Here is an 8,952-nt window from a genome sequence, read left to right on the forward strand (position 1 = left end):
AGCGGGGCTCCAGATCCTTCTTTAGGCCAAAGCCTTCCTGCTTGCTCCCAGATCCAGTGCCAATAACATCAGGCCTGGTGGGCCTGCCTTCTCTCCCAAGCTCCCAAGGGCTCTCTCTCAGGAGCCGGTCCTCCAAGAGGAAGTCTGGGTCCTCCAGCCATTTCATTCCCTATGTATCTAGTCCGTCCTTAGCTGCTCTTTTGGGTCCTCTTGCTGGGATTCCTGTGGTAGTTTCCTCATGGGCTCCCCTGCCTCCCAGACACTCCCCAGAACCATCCTACCCAGGCTGCAGACTGGACAGCCCCTCAGCAGAGGGCTGACCCCACCTCAGCTCCTGCAAACCACAACCCCAGCCAGGTAAGCTTGCTAAACCAGTCTCAGGCCTTCCCTAGCAGGTCCTCAGGCTGGGCCTGGGGGACTTGAGGGGACAGGTGAAGGCAGGCACCCAACTGCAGCGGGCAGGCATTCTCATGTGTCCCATCCCAAAGGGACCAGGCAGAAGGGGAAGTGGTCAGAGCCGGGGTCAGTGAGAGAGCTGGGAGTGGGGAGAGAGAAGGAGCTCCCGAACTGTGGAGGCTGTGGGGCCGTGAGGGGCTGCGAAGGACACACAACCAACATCCACAGGCCTCCCTGGTCTGGATCTTGCCCTCTGCAGCCCTCACCCCTGGGGAGTCCCTCACTGGAGGGGTGGATTTGCAGTGAAGGTCCTGCAGCCTGGTTTCAAGCTGCATCTCAGGGGGCTGCCTCTGCCCACCCTCAGCCCAGGCTGGCCCACCACCTGTTTTTATATGGCCCTTAAGTTAGGAACGCTGTCTACATTTTTATTTTTTATTTTTTTAAATAAATTTATTTATTTATTTATTTTTGGCTGTGTTGGGTCTTTGTTGCTGCGTGCGGACTTTCTCTAGTTGTGGTGAGCAGGGACTACTCTTCGTTGTGGTGCGCGGGCTTCTCATTGTGGTGGCTTCTCTTGTTGCAGAGCAAGGGCTCTAGGCATGCGGGCTCAGTAGTTGTGGCACGTGGGCTCAGTAGTTGTGGCTCATGGGCTCTAGAGCACAGGCTCAGGAGTTGTGGTGCATGGGCTTAGTTGCTCCGTGGCATGTGGGATCTTCCCGGACCAGGGCTCGAACCCGTGTCCCCTGCATTGGCAGGTGGATTCTTAACCACTGTGCCACCAGGGAAGCCCTACATTTTTAAATGATTGAAACAAGTGAAAAGAAGAATAATTCATGATGTACGAATATTACATGAAATCCAAATTTCAGTGTCTACAAATACAGCTACACTCATTCCTTTCTATTTTCTCTAGGGCTGCTTTCACACATCCATGGCAGAGCTGAGCATCGTGACAGAGACTGTATGGCCTGAATCCGCCCCTTACAGAGGGTGCTGCCCCTGACCTGGAGTGTACGCTCCTGGGGGAGGGCCCCATGTCCCCAGCACTGCCTCACACTCGCAGTACCCCGAATAGAGCGAATCCCCACGGTTCTAGGTGCCTCATGCCAGGCAAGGGTGGACTGAGGTGTGGGAGGTGGCTGGCCTGGGCAGAATTCTTGAAGCCTCTTTAAAATTCACTAGATCGCATTGGGAAAACGCACATTAAAACCCCAGCGGGCAGCAGGACTTACCTGCTACATACAATGGTCAACATGAAAGTGACTGACAGGGACTTCCCTGGTGGTCCAGTGGTAAAGAATCCGCTTTCCAATGCAGGGGACGCAGGTTCGATCCCTGGTCAGGGAAGTAAGATCCCACATGCCACGTGGCAACTAAGCCCACGTGCCACAACTGCTGAGCTCACACACCTCAATGAGAGAGCCTGCATGCTGCAAACTACAGAGCCCACATGCTCTGAAATCCGTGCACCACACTAGAGAGAAGCCCGCGCACCGCAAGGAAGAGCCCGCATGCCGCAAGGAAAGATCCCGTGTGCCTCAGCAGAGATCCCGCGTGCCACAACTAAGACCCAACACAGCCAAAAATAAACTAACTAACTAAATAAATAAATAAATGCTCTTTAAAAAAAAAAAAGCAGCCTTTAAAAAAAAAGAAAGAAAAAAAGAAAGTGACCAACAGCACAGAGTGGTGGTGAGGCGGTGGAGTGCTGCTCAAGGGAGTGTAACCATTAGAGCCATGTTGGAAACAGTGTGGCAGTTTCTTATAATAAATTAGTCAATAGTTAAACATACACTTACTACGTGGCCCAGCCATTCTACTTTTAAGTATTCATCCAAGATAAATAAAAACCTATGCCCACAAAACAACTTGTGCAAGGATGTTCACAGGAGCCTTATCACTAATGCCCCAAACTGGAAACAGCCCAGGTGACTATCAACAGGAAAGTGAAGAAACAAAGTAGGATATTGAAATAGTGGAATACTAACTCAACCATAAAAAGGAATGACACTGGTGAATCTCACAAACATTATGCCGAGTGGAAGGCCAGACACAAAAGAGCACATATTGTACAATTTCATTGATATGAAGTTCCAGAATTGGCAAAAGTAATGTGTTGTGATGGAATTCAGAACAGTCCCCCAGGGGCCCAGGGTAGGGGGATTGTCTGGGGAGTTTCTGGAGTGACAGAATAGGGATATGGGCTACATGAGTGTATCTGTCACAGTGGTTTGAACTCTATTCTTAAGATCTGTGCATTTTACTATATGAAAATACCTCTATAAAGATATTCTTTAAAAAAAAAAACTCACTAGGTCAGAAGTAAAAGCTAGAAAGAGCTTAAGTACCAAAAACAGCCTCCATCAAACAGGAAGCCTTTGCAAATCCAAGCCTCTAGGAAGCAACACTGAGTTCCTCCTGAGATTCATTTTGTGCAGAGACATTCCAGCTGAAGCTTTGAGCTGAGTATGAAGAGTCCATCCAAGAGAGAAGTGAAGGAAGTCTTCTTGCCGAAAGCCTATTTGCTTTGCTAACCCTTTAGCCCTGCTGTTTGGTTTGGGTGGAGTCCTACCAGGAACTCCCACTGGGAAAACAAGAGAATATTTGGCTCCACAGGAAATTTGGGGGGCAGAGAGGGAAGGTCAGTGTCCCTGTTCTCTGGATTTTCAATTCTCCTGCTTTCTTTTAGGCAACATTTTGTGACTCAGTAGGCAGTCGAGGACCCCTCCCCATGAGCCCAGCCCCTGCAGTACCCAAGGCTTCATCAGGAAGGAGCAGACCTGACCCTCCGCCTGCCCCAGGGAGGGAATCTTCTCTCAGCCTATAGGCCTGAGGGGAGACAATGAGGAGACTGAAAAAATCTAAGGGTTGCCTTTTCAATTTGTTGATGGTGCCTTTGCTGTGCAGAAGCTTTTTAGTGTTTAGTGTTTATTTTTGCTTTTATGGCCTTTGCTTTTGGAGTCAGATTAAAAAAAAAAAAGTTATTGCCAAGACTGATGTCAAGGAGTTTCTACCTATGTTTTCTTCTAGGAGTTTTACAGTTTCAGGTCTCACGTTCAAGTCTTTAACCCATTTTGAATTAATTTATGTGTACGGTGTAAGATTGTGGTCCAGTTTCTTTCTTTTGTATGTGGTTGTCCAGTTTTTCCAGCACCATTTATTGAAGGGACTGTCCTTTCCCCACTGTATATTCTTGACTGCTTAGTTGTAAATTAATTGACCATATATGCATGGGTTTATTTTTGGGCTTGCTATTCTGTGATCTATGTGTCTGTTTTGATTATTATAGCTCTGCAGTATAGTTTGAGAGCAGGGTGCATGATGCCTCCATCTTTGTTCTTCTTTCTCAAGATTGCTTTGGTTTTTCAGGGTCTTTTGTGACTCCACACAAATTTTAGGACTGTTCTATTTCTGTGAAAAATACCATCAGAATTTTGATAGGGATTGCATTGAATCTGTAGATTGCTTTGGGTAGTATGGACATTTTAACAATATTAATTCTTCTGATCCATAAGCATGAAATATCTTTCCATTTATTTGTGTCTTCTTCAATTTCTTTCATCAATGTTGTATAGTTTCCAGTGTACAAGTCTTTCAAAAGCTTCTGCACAGCAAAGGAAACCATCAACAAAATGAAAAGGCAACCTACTGAATGGGAGAAAATATTTGCAAATCACATATCTGGTAAGGGGTTAATATTAAAAATACATAAAGAACTCATACAACTCAATAGCAAAGCAAAAACAAAAACAGAAACAAAACAAACAACCTGATTAAAAAATGAGCAGAGAATCTGAATAGACAATTTCCCAAAGAAGACATACAGATGGCCAAGTGCATGAAAAGACAAGTGTTGGCAAGGACGTGAAGAAAAGGGAATCTTGTGCACTGTTGGTGGGAATGTGCAGCCACTATGGAAAACAGTATGGAGATTCCTCAAAAAACTAAAAAGAAGGACTTCCCTGGTGGTCCAGTGGCTAAGCCTCCATGTTCCCAGTGCAGGGGACCTGGGTTCGATCCCTGATCAGGGAACTAGATCCCACATGCCACAACTAAGAGTTTGCATGCCGCAACCCCCAGCCATATGTGCTGAGCACCTCGAGCCCTGGAAGTTATGTTTGGAGCCATCCCACTGCCTGTGTTCTGTGCCACAAACATGAAGCTCTGGCGCTCTCCTGACCTTCAGAGAGGCCTCTGGAGAGGATGCCTTATAGGGGGATATCTGCTTCTGAGCCACATCGATCTGAGGCAGACACTGAGGTTTACAGGACTGCACTTAAGCTCTTAGACAGAAACCTCTATCTGCCAATCAATAACACAGAAAAGCAAGACATCAGGGACTGTCAAAATGATAGAGGCAGTCAGGCCTGGAGCTAGTTTTTATTTCTCTTGACTCTATAACTATTTTTCTAAATATTCCATGCTTGGACTTCCCTAGTGGTGCAGTGGTTAAGAATCCACCTGCCAATGCAGGGGACACAGGTTTGATCCCTGGTCCAGGAAGATCCCACATGCCGCGGAGCAACTAAGCCCGTGCGCCACAACTACTGAGCCTGCGCTCTAGAGCCCATGAGCCACAACTACTGAGCCTGCGTGCCACAACTACTGAAGCCCGAGTGCCTAGAGCCCATGCTCCACAATAAGAGAAGCCACCACAATGAGAAGCCGTGCACCGCAATGAAGAGTAGGCCCCACTCACTGCAACTAGAGAAAGCCCGCGCAGCAATGAAGACCCAATGCAGACAAAAATAAATAAATTTATATATATATAAAAAAGTATCCCATGTTCATTATGATCATGATGATTGATTCTTCAGCAGAGAAACCTGCTTTTGATAAATAGCTACATGCAAGGTCTGATGTGGTGAAAAATTTCGTCTGGAGACACTCTTAACTTGGGAGGCACACCAGCTTGGGGTTTGGAAGCCTCCAGACCTGGGTCCTAGTGGGACCCTTCATCTCCTCAGCCACTGACCTTCAGCTCAGACAGTCCCAGCCTCTGGGCTGTGTGACAGAGATGACAGGTACCTGCCCATGGCTGCTGTGATGATGAAATCACTGGCTCCATGCCTGACACCCAGTAAGCTCTCCATCAACACAAGCCATTGTCATTACTGTAGCTCAAAATAGAGAGATGCTACATGTGGTATGCTTATCCCGCCACGAACTCAACATAATTTTCAAGGCGAATCCAAGGACCTTGAGTGTGAAGAGGCCTTGGAGGTGCCCGATTCTGACCTCTCACCCCCAGCAGGGACCCCTTCTCAGGCACCCTTGAATGCTGACGTGCGTGAATGAAGAGCTGTCTTCTTTCAGGACATCTGTCCTCATCAGCAGCTTCCCTGTGAGTCTGAGCTCTGGCCTCTGGAGCCACACAGGCGGGGCCAGGCTCTGATAATCCTTACAGTATTTTTGGGGGGGGAGGGCAGGCGGATTGCAGGATCCTAGTTCCCTGACCAGGGATCAGACCCGCGCCCTAGGCAGTGAAAGCAAGGAGTCCTAACCACTGGACCATCAGGGAATTTCCAACCCTTACAGTATCGAGGACGGCTGTCGGAACCCCACCCACCTAAAGCCTCTTTCTAGGCCTGTGATGTCATGATTTATAGTACGAAATATATGTTTGGTCTTCATCCCTCCTCCTGGCTCACAGCTCCCCGAACCCTTGGGATTTCCTAAGCATAAGAGCAATGGGAGCATCTTTTGTTGCATTTGGTCTTTTGTCCTCAGTCCTATTAGCCCTTTCAATCATACTTGAATTTGCATTAATGAGGTGATTTTTGGAAAGCCTCTAGGTAACCACAGGGTGAGGGCTGGTTGCCAAGGGAACCAACCAAGTGATTAGAGGGCTCAGAGATTCCGCCTTTCCTAGGCCCAACCTCTGGGGTGGGGACAGGGGCTGGAGATCAATGACTTCATCAATCAAACCTACGTAATGAGGCCTTCATAAAAACCCCCAGAGTACAGGGTTCGGAGAGCTCCCAAGGTGGTGAGGTGTCGGGAGGGTGGTGCGCCCGGGGAGTGTGGGAGCTCTGCACCCTCCCCGATGCCTTCCCCTTGTGTCTCTTCCACCTGCCTTTTGGTTTGTATCCTTTGTGATAAACTGGCAATAAGAACTATACTGTTTTCCTAAATTCTGTGAGCCTCTCTAGCAAACTGCAGAATCTCAGGAGGGGGTCATAGGAACCTCTGATTTACAGCTGGTCGATCAGAAGCCCAGCTGACTAGCTGGACTTGAGAAGGGCCTCAGAAGGGCAGGCAGTCTTGCAGGACTGAGCCCTTAACCTGTGGGGTCTGACGCCGCCTCCAGGTAGATGGTGTCAGAACGGAGTTGAATGCTGCGCACACAGCTGGTGTCTGAGAATTGCCTGGTGGGAAAAGCCCCACACGTCTGGTCTCAGGGTGAAACACTGAGAGCCTAGTGAGGGGTGACTGGAGGAGTAGAAGGAGAAAACAGAGTCTCCTCCACAAGAATGAACACTCCTCACATTTCATGGTCTCCAAACAAGTCATTTAAAAACAACTTTACCACAAATTGCACACCCAAGTGTGGCTTTTCACAGTTCTTACCTCGGGAGACTCTGTATCTATATTACTGACCTGTGATGATTCTGCACCCTTCTGAAAGTTCCCTTTGGGAATTGCCTCATGATCTTATTGCCATCCTTGATTTTATCCAAAAATGGTATTATCCCAGTTCGAATATCATATTTGCCTTCCAATGATTCTATTTTTCTAAAAATCATATCCACCCCGAAACAATGATTTGCTGTGCCTGAGAGTATTCAAAAGCATGTGCGGGGGGTTCTTAAAGTAATGTAAAAACTAAAACTGTATTTTAAAAAAGCTGTTTTGTTAACTTTTAAAACTGTCTCATTGGGGAAGCCTTTCTAATTATGACACAAACCCCAGAATGCATCAAATAAGATAAATTATATCAAACTGTAGTAAATTAGATACATTTAGGAAATTCTCTGGTGGTCCAATGGTTAGGACTTGGCGCTTTCACTGTCGGGGCCTGGGTTGAAGCCCTGGTTGGGGAACTAAGATCCCACAAGCCTCACAGCACGGCCAAAAAAACAAACAAACAAACAATTAGATATATTTAAATACATTAAAATAGTAAAATTGTGTATTGAAAAAATATTGTAAAGTCAAAAAGTAATAATAAAATGGGGGAAAATGTGCAACACATTCTACCACAATAGCCAATTTCCTTAATATATAAAAATCTCTTAAAATCAGTAAGAAAATGACCATAATCTTACAGAATAATTGGCAATGGACATGAACAGATGTTTCACAGAAAAGGAAATACTCAGACACACACACACAAGATGAATTAGATCAGTGCCTAGTAAAACTATCAGTTCTCATTTTTTACCTGACAGAATGGCAGAGCAAACAGCTTGGCCATGGCTGTGTTGAGGAGGGCTTGGGAAGCAGGCACCAGAGCTGCCAGTGGAGTTGTAGGGAAATCTGGCAAAGCAGCCACAGTTTAAAATGTTCCTGCCCTGCATAGCAAAGCAAACCGTCAACAAAACAAAAAGGCAGCCTACTGAAGGGGAGGAAATATTTACAAATCATATATCTGAAAAGGGGCTAATATCCAAATTACATAACAAACTCATACAACTCAATAGCAAAAAATAAAACAATCTGTTTAAAAATGGGCAGAGGATCTGAATAGACATTTTTCCAAAGAAGACATACAGATGGCCAACAGGTACATGAAAAGACACTCAGCCACTCATCATCAGGGAAATGCAAATCAAAACCACAATGAGATATCATCTCACGCTTGTCAGGATGGCTATTATCAAAAAGACAAGAGAGAAGTGTTGGCAAGGAGGTGGAGAAAAGGGAACCTTTGTGCACTGTTGGTGGGAATATAAATTGCAGCAGCCACTGTGGAAAACGATATGGAGGTTCCTTAAAAAATAGAAAATAGAACTACCATATGATCTAGCAATCCTACTTCTGGGAACATAGCCAAAGGAAATGGAATCACTAATTAGAAAAGATACATGCACCCCAATGTTCATAGCAGCATTATTTACAGTAGCCAAGATATGGAAGCAACCTAAGTGTCCATTGCTGGATGAATGGATGAAAAAATGTGAAATATTATTCAGCCATAAAAAAAGAGTGAAATCTTGCCATTTGTGACGACATGGATAGACCTAGAGGGCAGTATGCTAAGTGACATAAGTCAGACGGAGAAAGACAAATACTATATGATCACACATGTGGAATCTAGAAAACGGAAGTCATAGAAACAGAGATCAGACTGGTGGTTTCCAGAGGTAAGGCGTGGGGGGGGGGGTGAAATAGATCAAAAGGTACAGACTTCCAGTTATAAAATAAAAGCCCTGGGGATGTAACGTACAGCATGGTGGTCATAGTTAATAATATTGTACTGTACATTTGAAAGTTGCTAAGAGAGTAGATATCACAAGAAAAGACATTCTGTAACTATGTGACAGATGTTAACTAGACTTATCAGTGATCACCTCACAACATATACAAATGTGGAATCATGTTGTACACCTAAAC

This window comes from Balaenoptera musculus, chromosome 15 (genome assembly GCF_009873245.2).
Source record: "Balaenoptera musculus isolate JJ_BM4_2016_0621 chromosome 15, mBalMus1.pri.v3, whole genome shotgun sequence".
NCBI classification, from domain to species: Eukaryota; Metazoa; Chordata; class Mammalia; order Artiodactyla; family Balaenopteridae; genus Balaenoptera; species Balaenoptera musculus.